General features: G+C 42.8%; 1 long non-coding RNA gene across 1 annotated transcript in view; it reads left to right on the top strand.

Annotated features, from left to right (window-relative positions):
* LOC141108486 (uncharacterized) overlaps nucleotides 1-26571 on the top strand; it is a 260079-nt gene that overhangs the window by 17035 nt on the left and 216473 nt on the right. Inside the window, exon 2 of the long non-coding RNA XR_012236075.1 lies at nucleotides 1836-1972. This is a non-coding gene — a long non-coding RNA (uncharacterized lncRNA). The remainder of the gene's footprint in view (nucleotides 1-1835; nucleotides 1973-26571) is intronic.

Here is a 26571-nt window from a genome sequence, read left to right as displayed (position 1 = left end):
AAAATGGCCTCCAATGTCGCTCCACTACATACAGGTCCCAATTCGGATTCCCATTTTTTTATGTATATATCGGTACCACTCCCTCTCCCCCATCCATCAATATTTTATAAAGTGCCATTGTTTTCTTTGTTACTTTGTCCCTCAAGAGCAGTTTCTCCAGTGGCCTATAGTTTTTTTTATCTCTAATAGGTCCTGGGAGACATTTGGTAAAATGCGCAAGCTGGTTGTACCGCCACGCATCAATTTTCATTAGGTCCTTGAGCAGGGCTGACTCCTGGAAAGTGATAATTTTACAGTTTTTTGTGATATCTTTCAATTGTGTATCGTTTTTTTTTATCCAATTACCTCCCATCTCCCCCATCCCTGACAAAAAAACTCATTGTCTTTTAAATAAATAAGTGGCGAATTAAACTCCCATGCATTTTGTTTGTGAAGCTGATCCCATATTTTAAAGGTATGACGTGTTATAATGTGCGTGTTGGGGCCTAACTTCCTAAAATGTGGGGGATTCCATATTAAGTGATTTAATTTTGCATTACTCAAATCTTTTTCTAAGTTTACCCATCTTTTATCAAACAAATCCTTTTCCCAATCTATCACCCGTGACAACACTATCGCATTGTGCTATTTTTTAAAGTCTGGAAGCGCCAGACCACCCTGTGCTTTTTCCCTGCTCAGAACCTTGTAAGCGATCCGTGGTTTCTTATTGTTCCATATAAATCTGGTTATAATGCTATTCAATGCCCTAAAATAGGACTGAGCTAGTGTTGGGAGCGATTCCTCATAATTTAACCCCTAAATGACAAGAATAGTTTAGTTTTAATTGAGATTAGTCTCGTTAAGGGTTTTAGTTTGTGCTGAATGTTCGCTGTTATGTCCCCAGACTTCAGTTTTCAGAAATGGCTTCAGCGGTGGCCTTTTCGCTTGTGCCAAGATCTCCGCCACACAATCTTCCAGCAGCTTCATTATTTTCCCCTTTCTAGAAATGCAAGACGGCCCGGAATGAAATGCCGCTTTCTGGACATTGTTAGAAGCAGGAGAGGATTTATTTGCGTTTTCACATTTTGCAGAAAAGGCTCCAGAAAGCTGCTGGCTCAGGCCCGCTCTCCTCAGTCACACATAGAGAAGCGGGTTTGGGTTTTCTAGGTCACAAGCAGAAAAGCCTCCATTGTTTCCTAAGCTGCAGGCAGCTGCGCTGTGATTGGAAGAGCTGCAGGCTCCTTGATGACAGACCGGGTCCTGCGTACAAAGAAAAGACAGCCACCGGGGGAAGCTGGGCAGCAGGCAGAGCCGTGACTGCCTCCTGATTCTCTCCAGCTCGTGTCAACAGAGCTTTATTCATAGGATGGAGGAAAAAATCCAATTTAGAGTTACAATCGCCGCTTCTGTGATAAAATATATGTGTGTGCTACAGCAACAGAATAAACACTACATGCCACTCTGCTATAGCTCTCATATTTCTTCTATTATTAGTTTGCTAAGTTTTTTTCTAAAGTGCTTTTAATGGTCATGAAGGTCTCAATGAGTATGAGGCATCGGCCTATAAGGCATTGCTATTCTGCCAGGTGATGCCGCTGAATTTTTCCTGACCAGGATGACAAGTAAACAGAGTTCTCGGATAATTTGTGTTCCATTTTCTCCATGATTGGTGTTTGCTACAACCACATTTTTCAGTAAGCAGTTGGAACTTGATAACATAATAATATATAATTACTGTCCAATTAGCACAGGTGATGATTGAAGCTGAACTCTAGGAAACAGCTACATTTACAGGGAAAAAACTCATAAATGGATGCTGTCTTATTACCCAATGGCTTTTATTTATGTCCATTCAGATATACAGAGCGGTACTGGGAGTACAACCTGCCTGATGACCTGAGTTTGTTCTTCTGCAGTTGAGGGAAACAGCCTAAACACCTCCATGCTTCAAGCCTGTGATTGGATAGTAAGGCAGCAGCAACAGACTGATGAGGTAATCTCTCTGCTCTCTCCTTCTGTCAGCATGTTCTTTGTGAATGTAGGACCCGTGATTATCCCCAGTTGCTGCTCCTCTTTCTCTAAAACATCGACAGTCTGCTGCCACACGGGGGAATACAAAGAGCCAAAATCAAGTCAAATTTAGGTATTCATACTAATTGCATTAAAATTCTATGCATGAAGGTAAAACACCTTCTGTGTGCAGCAGTCCCCCAAATATTTACCTCAGCCCCCTCTCGATCCAGCGATGTTCACAAGAGCCTTGCCTCTCCAGTGACTTGCACTCCTGATTGGCTTTCGGCAGGAGCTATTGGCTCCCACTGCTGTCATTCACAGCCAGTGAGCCAATCAGGAGAAGGTGGGTCTGCCGCTCCAGGTATAAATGGACACACAGAGCTGCGGCTCGGGAGCAGGCCGTTTGGGTGCCCCCAGAGGGCGGGATGGGCCAGGAGCGCCGGCGTTGGACCCCAGAAGAGGAGAATCACAGAGCAGGTAAGTATAACATGTTTGTTATTTTAGAAAAAAACAAAGCTTTAGTATTACTTTAAATGATGATTTAATGAATACTGACATTAGTGTCTGTTAACATTTGCCAGGAGTATAGCTATAAAGCTCACCATACATGTTACAATATGACTTTACGCTCTTTGTACAATCAACTTTTGAGTTACCGAAATGTAATATGAAAACCTACCTAAACTATTAATTTAAACTCTGTGGAATTAGGCGGGCTCTTGCCCTACTTGATTGCTGTTGATCAGGGTTTGTCATTGCTTACTGAAGGATTGTTGCCTGCGCAAATAAAGATTTTCAAAAATAAAAAAAAACACTCATATAGCCGATAACAGCTCAGTTGTCAAAAGCAATGCCTAAATTGGTGCTGTTCACTGACAGGTAGGCCTCTAAGTAGAAATATAGTAAGGGAACCTCTGACAAACACATAATCAGTTCATATCAAACCAGTCATTCAAGCACCTCAACCTACATAACCAAACAATTCATCTCACAACATACAGTATATTACCTAATCAACACATATACAAAAAATTGACAATGAGAACATGATAATTAAACAGGTAATATCTAAATAAGTGATAATTTATTTTATTTATTTCAGGTACTTATATAGCGCCGTCAATTTACGCAGCGCTTTACATATACATTGTACATTCACATCAGTCCCTACTCTCAAGGAGCTTACAATCTAAGGTCATAATAATCTGATGTAATCAGTTAGAAAATCAATTAACCAACCTTACTAACATATTAAATGAAACGCCTTCAATTTTTGAAAGATGTTGGGCAAGAAGGTGGAGACCTTTGAAGCAAATTTCTGCTGGTTCATCAGGAGCCAGAGGAAATTTTCAGTGTGTATGACCAGTATTAGCATGACAGCCAGACAACTAGTATTTTCAGAAGGTGAGGTCAGCAGTGGCAGGAAAGTATTCTTTTAGTACAATTCTATTATTAGACCACATTATTTAGTCAATCAACCTATTTATTAATTAATAAAGTAATTAGCTTTGAAACATAATCCTAGGTTATTTAAATAAAATCTAATAACTGAAATGATAATCAATTACCGTATTTATCGGCGTATAACACGCACTTTTTTCCCCTAAAAATCTGGGAAATCTCGGGTGCGTGTTATACGCCGATCCCCGCCGATCACTCCTGCTTTTTGTGAGCGGAGCGAGCCGGTCGCCGATATACATAGTTAGCCAAGTTTACTCGGCTAGGTTCAGCTAGCTCCGCTCACAGTCACGCCCTATGATGGACATAACACAGGGACTGGGCGTGACTGTGAGCGGAGCTAGCCGAACATAGCCGAGTACACTTGGCTATGTATGTCGGCTCTTCTCGACTCCGCCAGTCACTCATATGGCGCCGCTGCCGAGATACACAAAGCCAGTTTCGGCTCTTCTCGGCTCCGCTCGTAGTCCCGCCCAGTCCCGCCCTGTGATGGACATAACACAGGTCCAATGAGATCGGCTCTGTATCTCGGCAGCGCGCCATATTTCAACCTGAAAATGATCTGACAAGGCTCCAAATGACAATAAGGATGCAAATGACACGAATAAGGCTGCAAATGATCTGCCAAGGCTGCAAATGACACTGATAAGGACGCAAATGACACTGATAAGGACGAAAATGACACTGATAAAGACGCAAATGACACTGATAAGGACGCAAATGACACTGATAAGGACGCAAATGACACTGATAAAGATGCAAATGACACTGATAAGGACGCAAATGACACTGATAAGGACACAAATGACACTGATAAGGCTGCAAATGATCTGACAAGGCTGCAGATGGACACTGACAACGCTGGAGATGGACATTGATAAGGCTGCATTGATGGGCATTTAAATGTAAGTTTTTTTTCCTTAAAAATTTTATTTTCCTTAAAATTCCCTCCTAAACTTGGGGTGCGTGTTATACACCGATAAATACGGTAGTTAAAGGATAACCATACTTATAAAAACAGTAACTTCCGATTAGGCAGCTATTCTGTTAACATATAAATATAAGCATATAAATATATTCCCATGGGCAATAAGTTTAAAAGGCTAAAAATAAAACCTACGTGGCTCACGGCCAAAGTTAAAAAAGCTATGAATGATAAGAAAAGATTTTTTTTAATAAAAAAAGGAAGGAACACTATCATCATTTAAATGTTACAAAGTATATAACATAATATGTAAAAAGGAAATCAAGGACGCAAAAATTCTAAATGAATGACAGATTTCAAATGAGAGAAGGACAACCCCCCCCCCCCCCCCAAAGGTTCAGTGTTGGGACCCTTACTTTTTAATATATTTGTAAATGATATAGAGACTGGGATTAAAAGTATAATTTCTGTCTTTGCAGATGACACTAAGCTATGCAGTGGAATAACATCCTTACAGGATGTCTCCAATTTACAAGCTGACCTCAATGCACTGTTTATTTGGGGGACTATGTGAAAAATTAGATTTATTGTTGACAAATATAAAGATTTGCATGCATCATACATACTAGGGGAGCACAGCTGGGGCAATCAATGGTGGAGAAGAATCTGGATGTTCTGGCAGATCTTAAGCTTAAATAATAGCAAATCCTTTCTTGTATTAAAAGAGGTATATAGACTGCAGAGAGAGAGATATCATTTTTTCCCTGTACAAATCATTAGTAAGACCTCATCTGGAATATGCAGTTCAGTTTTGGGCACCAGTTCACAAAAAGGATATCGGGGAACTGGAGAAAGTGAAAAGAAGGGGAACCAAACTATAAGAGGCATGGAGGAGCTCAGCTATGAGGAAAGATTAGACGAACTGAATTTATTGAGAAGAGGAGATTAAGGGGGGATATGATCAACATGTACAAATACATAAGGGGTCCATATAGTGAACCTGGTATTGAGTTAGTCACTTTAGTGTCATCACAGAGGGCAAGGGGGCACTCTCTATGTCTAGAGGAAAATAGATTTAACCTCCAAATACGGAAAGGCTTCTTCACAGTAAGAGCTGTGAAAAAGTGGAATAGACTCCCTCGAGAACTGGTTCTGGCCAGCTCAGTAGATTGTTTAAAAAAAAAAAAAGGCCTGGATTCTTTCCTAAATGCACAAAATATAACTGGATACTAATATTTATAGGTAAGGTTGATCCAGGGAATATCCGACTGCCTCTTAGCCTTCCTCTGGATCAACTGTGTGTATATAGAGGTCTATGGGGTTTTTTTTCCTCTGTGGATTGACTTGTGTCATTTTTCAACCAGAATAACTATGTAACTATGTAACATTCTGCATAACTAAACCAGTGCCTCATGAGGTACAACCAGGGTCAGGCTGAGGGGTAGGTAGAGGAGGAAGCCACCTTGGGTATTCAGCAGGAGGGCATGAGGAGGCACAAAAAGGGCAGTACCTGCAATCTATGATGCTAAAAGTAGTTCACTGCTCATGGGGGTAGGGGGACAGGGGTGGTCTTTGGAATTTTTGTCTTGGACCTTGGGCTCTGGGTGCAAGCATTCTAGCACGAGGCCCAGCATTTATATCATCCTCTATCCTCCTTGTAGGGTAGCTTTTGGGTGTTTATAAAAGGAGAAAGGGGTAGGGTCTGTATCATTGTCAAGGACAAAGACCTTGTTGTGTGGAGAAGGAAGAAGGCTCACTTTGTTGTGTGGGGAAAGAAGAAGGCTCACTTTAGGAAGGCAAAACCAGCTGTGGTAGTTATTAAATACTGCAATACTTTTGGCAGCTACAACAGGAACTCACCTATAGTCTAGTTGGCTGGTCACACATAAGCAGATACAAATCTTGCATACAATCTGATGCACTCTAATGCCGCGTACACACGATCGCACATTCTGACAACAAAATCCATGTTTTTTTTCCGACGGATGTTGGCTCAAACTTGTCTTGCATACACACGGCCACACAAATGTTGTCGGAAATTCCGAACGTCAAGAACGAGGTGACGTACGACGAACCGAGAAATGTGAAGTTCAATAGCCAGTGCGGCTCTTCTGCTTGATTCGGAGCATGCGTGGAATTTTGTGCGTCGGATTTGTGTACACACGATCGGAATTTGCAACAACGGATTTTGTTATCGGAAAATTTGAGATCCAGATCTCAAATTTTGTTTGTCGGAAATTCCAACGGAAAATGACTGATGGAGCCTACACACGTCGGAATTTCCGACAACAAGCTTACATCGAACATTTGTTGCCGGAAATTTCGACCGTGTGTATGCGGCATAAGAGTTGCAGGACAGCTTAGTAGTTCCCACACACCTCTGACATTCCTAATGCCGCGTACACACGGTCGGACTTTTCGTCTACAAAAGTCCGACAGCCTGTCCGACAGACTTCCTGCGGACTTTCGGCGGACTTGCAGCAGACTTTCTAACGAACGGACTTGCCTACACACGACCACACAAAAGTCCGACGGATTCGTACGTGATGACGTACACCGGACTAAAATAAGGAAGTTCATAGCCAGTAGCCAATAGCTGCCCTAGCATGGGTTTTTGTCCGTCGGACTAGCACACAGACGAGCGGATTTCGGGGTCCGTCGTAGTTACGACGTAAAGATTTGAAGCATGTTTCAAATCTAAAGTCCGTCGGATTTGAGGCTGAAAAAGTCTGCTGAAAGTCCGGAGAAGCCCACACACGATCGGATTACCAGCCAGCTTTAGTTCGTCGGCGTCCGTTGGACTTTTGTAGACGAAAAGTCCGACCGTGTGTACGCGGCATAAAGCTTTCCTGCAAGGAAAGACATTCACCCAAACACTAGACACAACTTGGAGTAGCTTGACATCATCTGCAGTTTGTTGATTGACTGGTCTGCTAGATAACCACACGCATACATAGCTTCTACACACTGGCACTAAGCTGCATGCAATCAGATTGGCCATCCTGGTCTCTGGCAGGCAACTGCTGCAATTACAGTAAACTTGAGGGCATGACCACACAATGTAATTCCAAACTGATTACACTGGGCGTTTTTGTAAGATAGACTATAATGGTCTTTGGTTAGTTTTATTAAAATCTTTATTTGAGGGTTTACAAATTTATAAACTACAGTAGTAAATATTTGTATTTCATCATTTATTTAAAAAAAATTACATTAAAAGTATAACCAAAGGCAAACCTTTTTTTATAGTTTTGGATAGGGTGGAGAGGGAGACAAGGACCCCTGTCAGTTTTTATTGTTGTCTGTGCCCCCAATAGGGAGATTCACCTCCTCTATTTGTCTTATTTACTTTTATCATTGAAGGTGAACATAAGAAAATACCAAATTTTGGGTTGTCCTCAGAAAAGTAATAGAGGGGAAATCTTTCAATGGGCCCACTAGTTCTGATAACCTGGGGGTTCCCAAGGGATTCCATTAGTTTGCAGGGATTTCCTCCTATTTCCTGTTTGGCTATGGGACAGGAAGTGAAGGGAAATCTCAGAACTGGGACACAGATGGTGAAAAAAAAATCTAACAGTGGATATAACCCTCCCTTGCTCAATCCAAAATGAAAAAAAAAGTTTTGCCTATAGTTCTACTTTAACACAAGGTGCGCTATTGTTACTGTGTTTGCGGAGCATGCCCACCACATGCATCTGCTAGGAGAAGGAGAATGGACCTAAGGCAAATTCTGCTATTCCGGTGTGTTCACAACACAGGCTGTGGACAGCATAGCTCGAATTCAGCATAACAGTAACAGTTTTCCTCAATTCCAGTCCGCAAGGTGCACCAACAGGTCATGTTTTCAGGCTTTCTATTATTTTCCACAGGTTATTTGATCAGTTTCACTGCCTTAGTAATTACAGCCGTTTCATCTGAGGGAAATCCTGAAAACATGACCTGTTGGTGTGCCTTGAGGACTGGAATTGAGAAATACTGAGCTATACACTAGCCCTTGTGGCTGTAAGTAATAAGTATATGTTCAGGTGTAGGAATCATGCCCTCACCAGGAGTGTCCTTATTCTCAGTTTATTGCTGCTGGGCTGTAGTCAGCCTAGGCCTGAATTGATAGTTCGGCTTCCTGTAGGTTTCCCCCTCAGTTTAAGCTATAGTTCGCTTCTGCCTGATGTTGGATGGGGTCCCTGGCAATAGTGTAAGAAGATCCAATAACTGGGCCAACCACTGGGAGGTTTACTGCCACTGCCAGTGGTGCATGCTGGAGAAGGGTATAAATATTTTGGGGAACCTTTGGAGGGGAAGGATGTGTGTACAGCTGTTCTTGGACCACCCAGGCCTGATGTTTGGGGTGGAAACTTGTTTGGAGAAGGAAAGCCTGAGTTTGGGTCCAGAAAAGTCCAGAAATGCACTGAATGGATGGAGGATATACTGTATCTAGGAGGTGTGAAGTTGCAAACTGGATTGGAGCTCAAGGGGGGGGCTTTGCTGGAAGAGTGTCCAGAAGAGCTTGTAGATTGCAGAGAGTCTGGTGGCTCATTCAGAGGGATTGTGTACTGCAACTGCTATACAGTCTGCAATACACAGTGCTGGTCTGGCTTAAGGTCCTTTTCCGTATGACTATAAACAAGATTCAGCGTGTTATCATTTTTTGGGTATTCTGTGCCCTAATTCACCTCTTCCTGGATTTAAATAAAGTCTTTCAACCTCTCAAAATTGACTGGCAGGGAGGGAAAAAAAAGAAAGAAAGAGGTAAAGAAGAAGTAAAGAATTAAAAAAAAAATTCTGTGCTACATTATGCTATCTCAAAACCAGATGATATCCTAAATATATAATAGTATTTTGATCAACAATAATTATCACCAATATAAACAATATTTAAAACCTAAAAAAAAACTAAAACAAAATCTCAAGATTTAGTTTTTTGGATTTATAAGGTTTAAATGTTGTTTATATTGGTGATTTGATTCATAATCATTATTATTGATCACAACTCTATTATATATTTAGGATCAAATGGTTTTGAGATAGGATATGTTAATGTAGTGCAGCACTTTCTTTATGACTTGATGTGGGGACACATTTTGGTTCTTTGAAGCAACAATTATATTATTGATACATCAATTGAGGTATTAACCATTCAGGTTGAGCAGAGAACACATTATTTGTATCTAAAAGAGAAAGAAAGGAATTGATAGAGAAAAAAGAAAAGGGTAGGAAGGGAAGGGAAAAGAAAGAGTGGAGAAGTAAGGAAAAGGAAGAGAAACAACGGAAAAGAAAGAGTAGAGAAAGGAAAGAAATAGAAGGAACAGGAAGGAAAGGAAGGCAAAGACAAAAGGGAAGGAAAATTGGAGGGAGGGAAGGGAAAGAAAAGACAGGAAAGGGAAAGAAGGAAAGGGACAGGAAGGAAAATATAAAATACATTGGGGTGGATTCACTAAAAGCAAATAGACTGTGCACTCTGCAAGTGCAGCCACATTCTCTTTTTTCTTAGTAAAGGTCATAGTGGTGAAGCTTCACTTTGTAAAGAATACCCAATCAGCTGCAGTGTTTTTTCTTTTGCTTTTTGCTTTGCATTTTTGCAAATGATTGAATGATGGAAATCAGCAGAGCTTTGGCACATTTATAAGCTCTGGGGAAAATGAGTGCAACTGCACTTGCAAAGTGCACAGTCTATTGCCTTTAGTAAATTCTCCCCATTGCCTCTATCAAATAAGCGTTTTCTATCACTGTGCTTCTAGATGTCACACTAATCTCTCTGCATGGCTGAAACGTCTGTAAAAAAAGTGGGACGGAATAATTACACTATAGAAACAGCAGGAAAGTTTGTTACATTAAAAAGTCTTCCCTGTAATTAACATTGTTGCGCTCAAGGGCTACTAGCAGCCTGGTCCTGAGCTGACAAAGAGGAATGCAACTGAAAAGTAAAAATACTCCAATTAACATCTTCCCAACAGGCGGAACTTGTAGAAGGACATACATTTAGATGTTACAGTTGAGAAAGAGTTAAAGTTTTTTGTTTTTTTTTTCATTTCATTCAAGGAAGTCTAGTCTTAAATATTGTGTATAGTCTGTTTCCTTGAACATTTGTATTTTTGAATTCCTGGTCAATCCACCACTGCCTTTTTTTGTCTGCGAGTGTTTCCTTTAGCTAGTTGTTCCCAAAGGAGACATCTTCATGTGCGCCCTCCCCTGGCAAAGGCTGTGTGCGTCCATTGAAACACACAGCGCCTAGCTCCTGACAGCCAGCTGCAGGAGCCAATCCATTCCCTATCCTCACCTCACTTCTGTAACCAGGAAGTCTGGGGGAAAGGCCCAAATCGTAGATGACCCAACAAGCTGTAAAGCATTGTTTAGCCTTTAGTACTACTTTAATTGACTTGTAAATGAAAGCAGAGCTTCAGCCCTCCCCACTCCAAAAACTAAAAGTCAGCAGCTACAAATACTGTAGCTGCTGACTTTTAATATCAGGACACTTACCTGTCCAGGGATCCTGCGATGTCGGCACCCTAGCCGATTTTTCAATCAACTCTCAGGTGCTGCCGCCGCCATTCCTCCTAAGGGAAACTGGCAGTGAAGCCGGATATCAAAAACAGGTATCTGCTCCCCCTCCCCCGAAAGGTGCCAAATGTGGGCAGCGGAGGGGGGGAGGAACCAAACAAGCAGAGCTTCCAATTTTGGGTGGAGCTCCACTTTAAGATCACTGACTCATGTAAAAGAGCCTGTGATATTACGTATAGAAATGTACTGTACAGACCAATTTAAAAATTTTAAAAATGGTTGATAAAATGGGGTTCATTAACAAAGTGCAAAGTGAATATTCATTCATTTAGTGAATTTTGTGAATGAGGTGAAAGATGAAAAGAGATTTGCTATTGTTTGCCAGTTCACACCTGTGCATTGCGCATGCGCAGGAAAGATTCTGCGGGTGGTTTTTGATGCATCAAGACATTTTTGGTCCCACGGACTTCTTCAATGGCAGCACATGCAAGATGCATCAAAAACGCGAAAAATGCATTAAAATGCCGACGTAAAGGTGTGAACCTAAGCCTAAATTATTACGGCAAGGTTTACCCAAATGTTAGCGTATGTTACTTTGAAGTTATTATGACTTTATAAGTCAATTCACAAATATTATTCTATAAGTTCCCGCCAAAGTACTGCTAGCCTCAGGATGGTGATAACTGTGAATTTAATTTATGTGCCTGTCGAGAAAAGAAGCAAAAGGAGCTGTCTGAGATGGAGATGAAACAATGATTTGTAGGAATAATCATTCATGAGGAGTTAAGACAATTAAATAAAATAAAATACAGACTTAAGACCTAGGCAATCTACAGTATCTCACATAAGTGAGTACACCCCTCACATTTTTGTAAATATTTTATTATATCTTTTCATGTGACAACACTGAAGAAATGAGACTTTGCTACACTGTAAAGTAGTGAGTGTACAGCTTGTATAACAGTGTAAATTTGCTGTCCCCTCAAAATAACTCAACACACAGCCATTAATCTCTAAACCGCTGGCAACAAAAGTGAGTACACCCCTAAGTGAAAATGTCCAAATTGGGCCCAATTAGCCATATACCCTCCACAGTGTCATGTGACTCCTTAGAGTTACAAGGTCTCAGGTGTGAATGGGGAGCAGGTGTGTTAAATTTGGTGTTATCACTCTCACTCTCTCATACTGGTCACTGGAAGTTCAACATGGCACCTCATGGCTAAGAACTTCCTGAGGATTTGAAAAAAAGAATTGTTGCTCTACATAAAGATGGCCTAGGCTATAAGAAGATTGCCAGGACCCTGAAACTAAGCTGCAGCACAGTGGCCAAGACCATACATCGGTTTAACAGGAAAGGTTCCACTCAGAACAGGCCTCGCCATGGTCGACCAAAGAATTTCTTTGGGAAATAGACATATGAGTGCTGCCAGCATTGCTGCAGAGGTTGAAGGAGTGGGGGGTCAGTCTGTCAGTGCTCAGACCATACGCCGCACACTGCATCAAATTGGTTTGCATGGCTGTCATCCCAGAAGGAAGCCTCTTCTAAAGATGATGCCCAAGAAAGCTTGCAAACAGTTTACTGAAGACAAGCAGACTAAGGACATGGATTACTGGAACCATGTCCTGTGGTCTGATGAGACCAAGATAAACTTATTTGGTTCAGATGGTGTCAAGCGTGTGTCACGGCAACCAGGTGAGGAGTACTAAGACAAGTGTGTCTTGCCTACAGTCAAGCATGGTGGTGGGAGTGTCATGGTCTGGGGTTGCATGAGTGCTGCCGGCACTGGGGAGCTACAGTTCATTGAGGGAACTATGAATGCCAACATGTACTGTGACATACTGAAGCAGAGCATGATCCCCTCCCTTCGGAGACTGGGACGCAGGGCAGTATTCCAACATGATAACGATCCCAAAGACACCTCCACGACGACCACTGCTTTGCTAAAGAAGCTGAGGGTAAAGGTGATGGACTGGCCAAGCATATCTCCAGACCTAAACCCTATTGAGCATCTGTGGGGCATCCTCAAATGGAAGATGGAGGATCGCAAGGTCTCTAACATCCACCAGCTCCGTGATGTCGTCATGGAGGAGTGGAAGAGGACTCCAGTGGCAACCTGTGAAGCTCTGGTGAACTCCATGCCCAAGAGGGTTAAGGCAGTGCTGGAAAATAATGGTGGCCACACAAAATATTGACACTTTGTGCCCAATTTGGACATTTTCACTTAGGGGTGTACTCACTTTTGTTGCCAGCGGTTTAGACATTAATGGCTGTGTGTTGAGTTATTTTGAGCGGACAGCAAATTTACACTGTTATACAAGCTGTACACTCACTACTTTACATTGTAGCAAAGTGTCATTTCTTCAGTGTTGTCACATGAAAAGATATCATAAAATATTTACAAAAATGTGAGGGGTGTACCCACTTTTGTGTGATACCGTATGTTTGTGAATTGTACTGTGGTGAAGTTTTCACAAGACAGAGTAACAATCTGAGTTAAAATAACTCATCTATTTTAGTGAATTGAAACTTTCACTACGGAATAATAAGATATATCAGAAATAAGTGGTAAGCCTAAGCATACCCTATATTTGAATAAAATGTGCACATATGATACATCTGTAGAGTTTTTTTCAGCTTTTGAGCTGCAAAGGAGAACTTAGATTTTACATATATAACTACAGTATATGTACAAACAATTCTAATATCTAATTTGTGGCAGTATACAGTACATTATAGGATCCAAGGTCCCAATTCAGATTCAAGGTCCCCAATTGTATCAGCCTCAGCCACCCTGCCAGTAATGTGCTACAGAAAGGGTTACGTGCAGCCCGATTCTCCTGGATAGACAGGCTTATTAAGTATGCTTTAATGCTCCCTAGGCAGTGCTATTTCATAGCAGGCAGCAGAGAAGGCAAACAGCCTTTCAGGCTGGCCAGGGCAGGCTTGATAAAATTGTGCTGATTCGGTGCTCTGACAGTCTGCTGACAAGACTCCTGCTTATTGTTAGGGGAGGAGTGATGCGTCTCCGGTCGTTCTGATGCTTTCCCAGCACATCCAGGGCGCTTCTCATTCAAACCCCTATCCATAATCTCGACAAACGTCTCTTCCCCGCATTGATTTCCATTTCAGCCTGCGCAGGGCCCTGAACAATAATGAGTCGGCCGTGAAAAGGGGATGGAGAAGAGAGGCAGCAGCCTTTAAGGTGTTATGGATACACAAGATATACAGTTGTGTCAATAAAGGCGGCCGTGATGAGGAGGTGACCCAGGATTTATCGCAATGTATTTTCCATCTGGGTGACCTCCTGGAGAAGTTCAGAGAATGTGGAGATGCTTGGCTGCACCCTGGATGTCACCTGCGCTCCCCGCTGGGTTACAGGCACCAGCAATATGCTGATCCATGTCCTCCTAAATGCTGTTATACGCGCTCTCTTTATGCGTGCTCTCTGAAGAGCTGTAGTGTATGAGTTGACTATTATGGGGGAGTTGTGCTGATGTTAGGAAAGGTGAGATAGACTAGATAGAGCTGCTTTTTCTATACAGAGCAGGCCTTGGCAACTCATTGTGGAGGAAAAATGATGCTTAAGGTGTCTAAAGACCAGGGCCGAGCTGATGGATAAGTAGAAGGGGCAGCCACCTTGGGTGCTTTAAAAAGAAAGGGGTGCAAAAAGGGCCAGACCTATAATTAATACTGCTGAATTAGTCACAGCTGATAGGGGAAAGCTCAGTTTGGCTTTTTTGCTTTGGGTACTAAAGGACTTGTCCTGGCACTACTAAGGACAGACCATCATTGCTAAGGCCTGACAGTTTTTACAGGATCACACCAGGATATCTAAGGGTACCTTTAGACCTCAGCAGTCATTCTTATATAGAAAGCCTTGGGATTTGCATAGTTGCACACTTATACCCCGTACACACGGTCGGATTTTCTGACGGAAAATGTGTGATAGGACCTTGTTGTCGGAAATTCCGACCGTGTGTAGGCTCCATCACACATTTTCCATCAGATTTTCCGACACACAAAGTTTGAGGGCAGGATATAAAATTTTCCGACAACAAAATCCGTTGTCGGAAATTCCGATCGTGTGTACACAAATCCGACGGACAAAGTGCCACGCATGCTCAAAATAAATAAAGAGATGAAAGCTATTGGCTACTGCCCCGTTTATAGTCCCGACGTACGTGTTTTACGTCACCGCGTTTAGAACGATCGGATTTTCCGACAACTTTGTGTGACCGTGTGTATGCAAGACAAGTTTGAGCCAACATCCGTCGGAAAAAATCCTAGGATTTTGTTGTCGGAATGTCCGAACAAAGTCCGACCGTGTGTACAGGGCATTAGGCTGAAAAAAAGACACATGTTCATCTAGTTTGACCAATAAAAAATAAATACATTGAAAATCTCAATATGTACAGTTGATTCAAAGGAAGGCTAAAAAAAAAAAAAAAAAAAAAAAAAAAAAAAAAAAAAAAACTGTATAGGGCATGGTACAATTTGCTCCAGTGAGGGAAAAATTCTTCTTGATCCTCCAAGAGGCAATCAGATATTCCAGGCATCAGCAATCTTTTGTGTTAATACCTATAATAGTTAATATCCAGTTACATTTTGTGCATTTAGGAATGCATCCCACTCTTTTTTTTAAAACAATCTACTGAGCTGGCCAGAACAGGTTTTTAAGGGAACCCATTGCACATTTTTACAGCTCTTACTGTGAAGAAGCCTTTCTGTATGTGGAAATTAAATGTTTTTTACCTCCAGATGTAAAGCATGCTCCTTTGTCCTTTGTAATGACCTATAGGCCTGGTTCACACTGATGCGCTGTGATTTTATTCCGTTTCTTGTCCTTTGTGAGGTGCGAATTTACCGCGATTCTACCGCGAATTTCAGGAGTTGGACATAGCTGCGATTGATATTCTAGCCAATGGAATCATAATGTAAAAAAAAAAAAAAGTGTTAACTTCCTGTGTACCTCCTGGTTTTTGTGGAGAGTAGTGTGGTGGAATTCGCACATATGTGAACCATCAATGCGATTCAAGAACGATTTACATTGATGTCTATGGAGACTAAATTCGCAACGCAATGCAGTAAACTCGCACAAGACCCTTTTTTTAATCGCATCGCATTCGTAGAGGAATCGCAACGCATGTATGTGAACGACCGTCATTTAAAACAATGACTTTAGGGATGACATGCGAATTTAAAGTGTTTTTGACGCATCACATTCGTCATGAACTCACATCAGTGTGAACCGGGCCTAAAGTGAATAACTATACCAAGTTCACTATATGGACCACTTATGTATTTATACATGGGGATCATATCCCCCCCTTAATCTCCTCTTCTCAAGAGGGAATAAATTCAGTTCCTCTAATCTTTCCTCATAGCTGAGCTCCTCCATGCCTCTTATCAGTTTGGTTGCCCTTCTCTACACTTTCTCCAGTTCCCAGATATCCTTTTTGTGAACTGGTGCCCAAAACTGAACTGCATATTCCACATTAAGTCTTATGAATGATTTTGGCAAATAGACTGTGCAGTTGTTCCAGAGCTTAGCAAATGAGATGAAACTCTGCAGACTTCCATCATCCAATCAAGTGCAAGCAAAAATGCTATTTGTTTTTTCCTTGCATGTGACTGGATATTCTTTGTAAAGTGAAGCTCTACCTTATTTACTAAGCTCTGGTGCAACTGCACAGTCTATTTGCCTTTAGTAAATCAACCCCAATGTCTCTCTGCAATCCATACATTTTTTAACTGCATGCCATTATTAAGCTTATGATCTACTAGAACGCCCAGATCCTTCTCCACCATTGACTCCCCCAGCTGTTCTCCTTCTAGTATGTATGATGCATGCATGTTTTTAGCCCCCAAGTGTATAACTTTACATTTATCAATATTAAACCTCACTTGCCACATAGTCCAATTAGACAACTAGGCCTTGAGGTCGGCTTGTAAATTGGAGACATCCTGTAATGACGATATTTCACTGTTTTGCTTGGTGTCATCTGGAAAGACTGAAATGGTACTTTTAATCCCAGACCCTATATCATTTATGAAGATATTAAAAAAAGTTAGGATCCCAACACTGAACCTCGGTTTTACATTACTAACAACCTTAGACCATTCAGAGTATGAATCATTAATCACTACTCTCTGAATACAGTCTTTTAGACAGTTTTCTACCAGTTTACAAATTACATTTTCTGTAGACTTTACATTACACATCAGCCATGTGGGGGGAACTGTGTCAAATGCTTGTGCAAAATCCAATTATACCACATCAACAGCCACTCCTTTTTGCTAGCTTCCTCATAAAAAGCAGTCAGACTTGTTTGAAAACTTCTGTCTTTCCTGAATTCATGCTGTCTGTTGCTTAAAATATTTTTTTCTAGTAAAAACTCTTCTTCGTGGTCTTTTATTAAACTTTCAAGCATCTACCCCAATATAGGAGATAAATTAAGTAGTTACTTGGTAAGCAGTTTGGTCCCTTTTTAAACACAGGCACCACATTGGCATTGTTCCAATCCAGTGGTACCACGCCAGTCATTATATAGTCTCCAAAAATTAGAAACAATGGCTTTAAATTAACAGAGCTCAACACTTTGAGGACATGTGGACATAGGCGTGTGCAGCCTTATGCATTAGGGTGTGCACCCCAAAGCTCAAACACACATGCGTGTTTATATATATATTTTCACTATATTACTGAAAGTATTGCGACGCCTGCCTTTACACGCACATGAACTTTAATGGTAGCCTGTCAGGAAGCATCGGCTTACCCTTACGGGTAAGCCGATACACCGACAGTGTACATGAGACGTGCATGGCATCAGTGATCTGCTGATCGCTGGTGCAATGCTCTCCAGGCTTCTGCAACAAAAAATAATAAATGTCCTTTTTTTTTATTGATGGGCACAGTGTCAGCAATTGATGAGCACAGTGTCAGCTATTGATGGGCACACTGGCAGCAATTGATGAGCACAGTAGTAGCAATTGGTGAGCATAGTGTCAGCAATTGATGGGCACACTGGCAGCAATTGATGGGCACAGTGGCGGCAATTGATGGGTACAGTAGCGGCAATTGATGAGCATAGTGTCAGCAATTGATGGGCACACTGGCAGCAATTGATGGGCACAGTGGCGGCAATTGATGGGCACACTGGCAGCAACTGATGGCTACAGTAGCTGCATTTGATGGCACAGTGGCGGCAATTGATGGGTACTGTGGCTGCATTTGATGGGCACAGTGGCTGCATTTGATGGGCACAGTGGCTGCATTTGATGGGCACAGTGGCTGCATTTGATGGGCACAGTGGCTGCATTTGATGGGCATAGTGGCTGCATTTGATGGGCATAGTGGCTGCATTTGATGGCACAGTGGCGTAAATTGATGGGCACAGTAGCTGCGTTTGATAGGCACAGTAGCTGCGTTTGATGGGCACAGTGGCTGCGTTTGATGGACACAGTGGCTGCGTTTGATGGGCCCAGTGGCTGCATTTGATGGGCACAGTGGCGGGAATTGATGGGCACAGTGGCGGGAATTGATGGGCACAGTAGCTGCGTTTGATGGGCACAGTGGCTGCAATTGATGTTTTTTTTTTCAGTTTGTTTGTGCCCCCCCAAAATTTTGAGCACCGGCCGCCACTGCTCCAATGTGGGCTGACGTACAGGTATAGATAATATTCCTGAAAAACCGCGCTTAGGACAAGTCTATATGGCAAAGAAAAAACACAGGTTGCTGCCTCCCTTATACAAAGACACTCACTAGGAGTGCCCTGCCAAGCATATATATTATAAAAATTTAGGGATAGAACGGCGCTACCTGAAAAACCTGTTGGCTAAGCCTATACAGGAAACATTAGCATAACTTTTTTTATCTATCTCATATATACAAGATTCTAAACCCTCAAAGATGTATGGGAGGGAATATTTAATAATACTATAAATGGGTAGGAGACATGTGTGTAAATCATAACCATTATTACATGCAACCTACGCTAAGAATGGTATGTAAAGCATATAAGAAAAAAACCTTATATAAACACTATATGTTACTGATAGATCAATAGCCAATCTCTAAATCAGTAACCATATCCAGCACTATTACAAAGCAGCTGGAAACATACTGTATGTAGCAGGAAGCATATACTAGTGAGGTTTTGCTAATTCCTATGAAGAGAGGCTATATCCACCATATGCATACATGTATCAGTGTTTACACAGTTCGTATGTTATGATGATTGGAGCACTGTATATTAGTCCCATGCACTTTTCACGACAGCAAGGCAAGATATTTCCCAGGGTGACTTTCATGTGAACAGAGTTGACTGGTGACTTCTGTGCTCCCCCCTCAAATTGCCCACTCACCAACTGTCGGAACCCCTGCAGGGGTATTAGGCCTGTAGTGCTTTTGATGGGCTTTACTGCTCACTGCTGCTGGTTCTTAGATGTCTCCAAGGATATCCAGGTGGGTCACAATACGGCAATACCCTCATGCATCAGAAAAATATAAAGAAGGGCTTCCATGGTGTGATAAAGTACCAAAAAATGTTTTTATTTAAAAACCACTCTTAAAATCAAAAGCACAAGGCAAAAGTAAAATTAAAAAATCCAAGAGGAAAAAAAAAAAAAAAAGGTCCACCCGCCCAGTGACCACTAGGGTGGGATGGCACTCAGATGCCGGCTTGGATGACAGGCAAAGTCACTGTATCCAATGCAGGTATCGAGATGGGGGAAGTGACGATCAGCTGGACATGCCTGTGTTCCACCCACTCGTCTGCCGGGAAGTGACATAGTAAGCGTAGTTCCGTCATGCGCGCTTCGTCACCTGACGTCCTCAGCGTTAAGGTGAAAAAAACATCTGACAATACCGGCCCCCCCAGCCCCCCCGTTTTACTCACCTGACCCCTTTCGAAAGTCCCGCGCTCGCTCCCGACATCCTCTTCACTGCTCAGCCTGGCCGTTGATTGGCTAGAGTGGATGGATTGAAAGCAGCGCAGCCATTGTATCACGGGAGCGCGCCTGCAAGCACTCAACACCATGTGAGGGAGCTCGCATGAAAGTGTTGAGTCCTTGCGGGGGGGGGAGGGGAGGCAGCCGCCGAGGGACTCCAGAAGACCAAGTTCGGGGCCACCCTGTGCAAAATGAGCTGCACAGTGGAGGTAAGTATAACATGTTTGTTATTTAAAAAAAAAAAATTAACTTTAGCGATCCTTTAATACGATCACTATTATGGACTTGACTGCTCCCATTTTTCTTGTGGTTGTTTCTAGCAAATTGTTATTGTTCCTCTGAGATGGTACCAGAGGTTATGCAGAATGCACATTATTTTTAAAGCAAGCCACCATATACAACTCTGGCTCGTAAATGTGGTCATCCAGTCCATAAGAAGGGATGGTCAAAGCTGTTCAAGCAAGATAGGAGTAGTAATAGCTTTACCAGGACCCTGTACATTCCTGAGCAGTGCTTGTATGACTGCTTATTTAATTTGGGAGAATATATGGCAGTAACAAATATGGAGGCGACCCATAAGTGGGTTAATTTTTGTCAGAATAAAAGGTATTTAAACCCAAGAACAAACATTTAATATACCGTATATACTCGAGTATAGGCCGACCCGAATATAAGCCGAGGCACCTAAAAAAAACTGGGAAAACGTATTGACTTAAGTGTAAGTCTAGGGTGGGAAAATGCAGCAGCTACTGGGTAAACAATGCCCATCTGCAGCCTCACTGTGCCCATTTGCAGCCTCATTGTGCCCATCTGCAGCGTACCTTTGATTACTAAAACAGTGTGTCTCCCACCGTGTTATGCAGTCTGTTCAGAGGCCGTCCATTGTAACAAAGCCCCGCCTCCTCCTCGTCCGTGATAGAGGAACACTGATACAGTTTCCCAGCATTGTATCAGTGTTCCTCTATCACGGACGAGGAGGAAGCAGGGCTTTGTTACAATGGACAGCCGCCGAACATACTGCATAACACAGCGGGAGACACCTGCTGTTTTAGTTATCAAAGGTATGGCTGCAGATGGGCACAGTGAGGCTGCACCCTCACTCGAAAGCTTATAGCTTACTAGCCTTAAAACTGTCCCCTCTCCTAAGGCTCGGTTCACACTGATGCAACATAGTGGGGGTTATTTACTAAAGGAAAATCCACTTTGCACTACAAGTGCACTTGGAAGTAAAGTCGCTGTAGATCCGAGGGGGACATGCAAGGAAAATAAAAAAAAACATTTTAGCTTGCACATGATTGGATGATAAATTCAGCAGAGCTTCCACTTATTTCAGATCTACCCCTTAGATTTAGAGCCACTGCACTTCCAATGCACTTTCATGTGAACTTGCAGTGCAAAGTGAATTTGCTTTTCGTAAATAACCGCCAGTATCCGACTTGTGAGACCCCAAGTCGAATGACATGTGAAATTCAATGTTTCCCTATGAGAGCAGTCTTAACTAACACTACACAAGTCTGTCCTTTAGAAAAGGTTCCTGCACTACTTTGGTCCAACTTTGATATGACTTCAATGTCACAAAGTGTAAAAAGTCACACAAAGTTGGACTCCAAGGTTGCACTAAAAGTCGTGCAACTTTGGAGTCGGGCTAGTGTGAACCAAGCCTAGCATCTGTGCTAACTAACCTGTGTTAGCAGCAGCATGAAAATAGGTAAGTATATACACATGTTTCTTACACAGGTTAGTTAGCATCGGTGTTGGGGTGGGGGCATTTTAGGCTAGTTAGGTGTAAGCTGAAATTCCACTTTAATTGTCCCCATAAGGGAAAAAAAAAAGTTTGTCATTGTTAACTATTCCTGAAAATGCTGGATTTCTGGCTTACAAGTGGAGCCTCTTGCTTTAGTAGTTCTTAACCAGCAGTGCTGGATGTATTTTTCCTGCCCCCTCCCCAGGCCAACTGTTTTTTGCCTCCCCTCTCCTAGTCTTAATATCAAACTAATATGATCAGACTTCACAGTCACACAAAGCTTGCTGACCCTGGAGGCATAGAGGCTGTAATGCCGCATACACACGAGAGGACTTTGCAGCAGACTTGGTCCGACGGTCTTTCCGGCGGACTACCTGAACGGACGGACTTGCCTACACATGACCGGACTTTCTGGCAGGCTAGGTCCGCCCATCTTTCCGACGGACTTTCGCCGGAATTACGGCGGACTTTCAGAATGAACGGACTTGCCCACACACGGACAAGTCCGTTCATTTTGAACGTGACTAGAAAAGGAAGTCAATCTTGCCCTTAGGTCTGGTATGGATTATAAAGCGAAGCCCCTACGCCGAAAAAACGGCGTGGGATCCCCCGTAAAATCCATACCAGACCCCGATCCGAGCACGCGCCCCCCCCTCCTGAACCGTACCAGGCCGCATGGCCACAATATGCGGGGTGGGTGCTTTGGGGGAGGGGGCGCCCTGCGGGGCCCCCCCACCCCAAAGCACCTTATCCCCATGTTGATGAGGACAAGGGCCTCTTCCCGACAACCCTGGCCGTTGGTTGTCGGGGTCTGCGGGCGGGGGGCTTATCGGAATCCGGGAGCCCCCTATAATAAGAGGGCCCCCAGATCCCGCCCCCCCACCCTATGTGAATGAGTATGGGGTACATAGTACCCCTATCCATCCACCTAGGGAAAAAGTGTCAATAATAAAACACACTACACAGGTTTTTCCTCCGGGTCTTCCTCCGGCTTCGGGGGTCTTCTTCCAGCTTCGGGGGTCCTTCTGGTTCCTCTTCTCCCGGCGTCCGGTTGGTTCTTCTCCGCTCTCTCTGGCCTCTTCTCCCGGTGTTCCAGTTCTTCTGCCGGCTCCTCCGCTGTTTTTATGCCGCTCTTTTGCCAGCGGAGGAGCCGGGCTGTTTAATAAATTATTTTAAAAACCTGTGTAGTGTGTTTTATTATTGACACTTTTTCCCTAGGTGTATGGGTAGGGGTACCAGGTACCCCATACTCATTCACATAGGGTGGGGGGCCGGGATCTGGGGGCACTCTTATTATAGGGGGCTCCCGGATTCCGATAAGCCCCCCGCCCCCCGCCCGCAGACCCCAACAACCAACGGCCAGGGTTGTCGGGAAGAGGCCCTTGTCCTCATCAACATGGGGACAAGGTGCTTTGGGGTGGGGGGGGCATCCACCCCCCATGTTGAGGGCATGCGGCCTGTTACGGTTCAGGAGGGGGGGGCACTCGCTCGTCCCCACCCCCTTTCCTGACCGGCCGGGCTGCGTGCTCGGATCGAGGTCTGGTATGGATTTTAGGAGGGACCCCACGCAGTTTTTTTGGCGTAGGGGCTTCCCTTTATAATCCATACCAGACCTAAAGGCCTGGTATGCCCTGCACTTACCGCAATAGAAAAATTTGTTTTTCCTATTGCAGCGAGCGCGAGATGCAATACCCCGCCCTTGCGTCGTATCTGGTCCGTCGGACCAGCATACAGATGAGCGGGCTCTCCGTCGGACCAGCATACAGATGAACGGACTTTCCATCAGAAACTGAGTCCGACGGAAAGATTTAACTACCTGGCATCCGCGCTATAGCCGAATGACGGCTACAGCGCGGACCTACATTCCCGGGAGGCCGTCATATGACATCCTCCCCCGTGCACGCTCCCTGTGCGCGCCGGGCGCGTTGTGATCACTGAGTCACTGAGACTCGGCTGATCACCGATCTGTGTAAGGGGCCGGTCCCGGCCCCTTACCATGTGATCAGCTGTCAGCCAATGACAGCTGATCACATGATGTAAACAAAAGATCGGTAATCGTTTTTTTTTTTTACTCACGCTGACAGCGCGAGTAGAAAAAAAAAAGCCGATCACCGGATCGGATGTGAGGGACATCGGTCCCCAAGTGGAAGAGGCACATCTGCCTCATCAGTGCCCAATAAAAGTGCCACCTAATAGTGCCCACAGTGCCACCTAACAGTGCCCACAGTGCCACCTAACAGTGCCCACAAGTGCCACCTATCAATGCCCATAAGTACCACCTATCAATGCCCACCTGTAGTGCCAATCAGTGCCACCTGCCAGTGCTGCCCATCACTGCCACCCATCAGTGCCCATCACTGCCACCCATCAGTGCCCATCACTGCCGCCTATCAGTGCCCATCACTGCTGTCTCATCAGCGTACATCAATGAAGGAGAAAAATTACCCGTTTAAAATTTTTTATAACAAAATATAAAAAAATAAACTTTTTTTAAAAAAAAAAATCAGTTTTTACATTTTTTTAATAAAAAGTAAAAACCGCAGAGGTGATCAAATACCACCAAAAGAAAGCTCTATTTGTGGTGAAAAAATGATAAAAATTTCATTTGGGTACAGTGTTGTATGACCGCGCAATTGTCATTCAAAGTGCGTCAGCGCCGAAAGCTGAAAATTGGTCTGGATAGGAGGGGGGTTTAAGTGCCCTGTAAGCAAGTGGTTAAAACATGTTTTAAATCTAGGTCCGGCGGACTTTTGGGGAAAAAAAGTCCGCCGAAGCCTACACACGATCGGATTGTCCGGCAGACTCTAGTCCGCCAGACCAAGTATGCCGGAAAGTCCGCTTGTGTGTACGCGGCATTAGAGATAGCGTGCCCACTATATGTCAGTACATCTACAACTGATGATTAACAGAACAGAGCAAACCATTGTCCTACTATGCAAGGATATTGGTTCTAGGTGTACTGAAAGAGAGTGGGTGAGCTGAAAGTACACACTATATTGTCGCATGAGCACAAAACCACAAACCGTGCAAGAACATTAACTATGAGGACTCAGCTGAATAGCATTTATGAGACCAAAACTACCTGGTAACATGATGTGTGAATGGCTGTACAATGCCCCTGGAAGCCATGCCTCTATAGGCTATGGCCTATGTAGGCTATGCAGAAATTCAGCCTTGCTGACCAGAAATTGGTTTGGAGATGAGGTCCTGTGATTGTTTTGATGTTTTTATGATGGTTTTCTGTTCTGGGTGCTTTGTCCAGGTAAGTATCTAACAAAATATAGAAGTCAATAGGTCAACATTACAGCCATGGAACTAGCATTGTCATACCTAATTTTTTTTTGTATGTCACAAGTTTACTTCCACATCCACATTTTATTATATCAAATTGTGATATATTGTTATATTGTGATGTATTGCCAAAGAGCTTTTTTTTTCCTTGGGAGGGTGCATGTGATCAGCACATGGCCAATCAGCACTGTCCACACAGAGGGTCAGGGGTCCTGCATCTTTATAGGACAATCATGGAAGAATGAAAACTCCTACAAACATTAACCAGACACTGATAGAAGTCACAAGACTGCTCCAACTGCTGATGAGAAAAGGTATTTAGCAGTTTAGATTTACTAAAACTATAGCATTTACATGAAGAATAATAAAAAAATAAAAAAAAGGTTGCGGGACTTTTTATATAGACACTCGGGAGCGGGAATAAAATTAATAGCTTTTATTGGAATCAAATGATTATAGAGTTTCTGTATTCGAATAATTCAATGCATGATGCTATATATAAAATCATTCGTACAACTATTACAATTCATTGAAACCAGAAAAGATATAAATACATACATGTTCCAACAAGGAATCAATACATAATACATAATGTAAAAACATTTAAAGCATGGTTACATGATTAATTGGAGAAATTGGAGAACAAAGAGAAAAGGGAGGGTTGCAGATCATAGGGGGCAAAAAACAAATTATTATGGAACGGCCTGGTGGGATGCATCAATATGTACACTAGGTTGATATTGGCTCTACGCGTTTCAAAGTATTTGACCTATCATCAGGAGCAAGGAACCATAGTGATAATCTAAAAGTTGAAGGAAAAAATGTTTAATTAAAAGTATAAGGGGAAAAAAAAAAAAAAGCACTGTGTGGACCATACATGTAAGTGCACAGGCAGTTCGGGTCCATCAGGGAGGACCCTTCCTGCCTGTTCTGAGCCCTTCTTTCTCCATTTTTTCTCCATTTTTTTCCTTTTGCTTTTTTTTTTTTTTTCCCCTTTTTTTTTTTTTTTTTCCCCTTATACTTTTAATTAAACATTTTTTCCTTCAATTTTTAGATTATCACTATGGTTCCTTGCTCCTGATGATAGGTCAAATACCTTGAAACGCGTAGAGCCAATAACAACCTAGTGTACATATTGATGCATCCCACCAGGCCGTTCCATAATAATTTGTTTTTTGCCCCCTATGATCTGCAACCCTCCCTTTTCTCTTTGTTCTCCAATTTCTCCAATTAATCATGTAACCATGCTTTAAATGTTTTTATATTATGTATTATGTATTGATTCCTTGTTGGAACATGTATGTATGTATATCTTTTCTGGTTTCAATGAATTGTAATAGTTGTACGAATGATTTTATATATAGCATCATGCATTGAATTATTCGAATACAGAAACTCTATAATCATTTGATTCCAATAAAAGCTATTAATTTTTTTTCCCGCTCCCGAGTGTCTATATAAAAAGTCCCGCAACCTTTTTTTAATTTTTTTATTATTCTTCATTCAACCGGGATGGAGGGGGGGACCTGAACGGCACCCCTATACCTCATATATAGCATTTACATGTTCTGTTTACTGTGGGAGGCCAGGTATAGTTAATGCAGAGTCCTGAGTTTAGTAACACTGAAAGCCTAATGTTTTTTTTTTATTTAGTACAGAGTAGGGAAGGGGTAGTACCGCTGTCATGTTGTACTGCTTGGTGTTTCCTCACTTGGG

The sequence above is a fragment of the Aquarana catesbeiana genome, linkage group LG09 (genome assembly GCF_042186555.1).
Source record: "Aquarana catesbeiana isolate 2022-GZ linkage group LG09, ASM4218655v1, whole genome shotgun sequence".
Classification (NCBI taxonomy): Eukaryota; Metazoa; Chordata; class Amphibia; order Anura; family Ranidae; genus Aquarana; species Aquarana catesbeiana.
The sequence above is the reverse complement of the archived record's forward strand: the minus strand, read 5'-3'. Positions and strand labels throughout refer to the sequence as shown.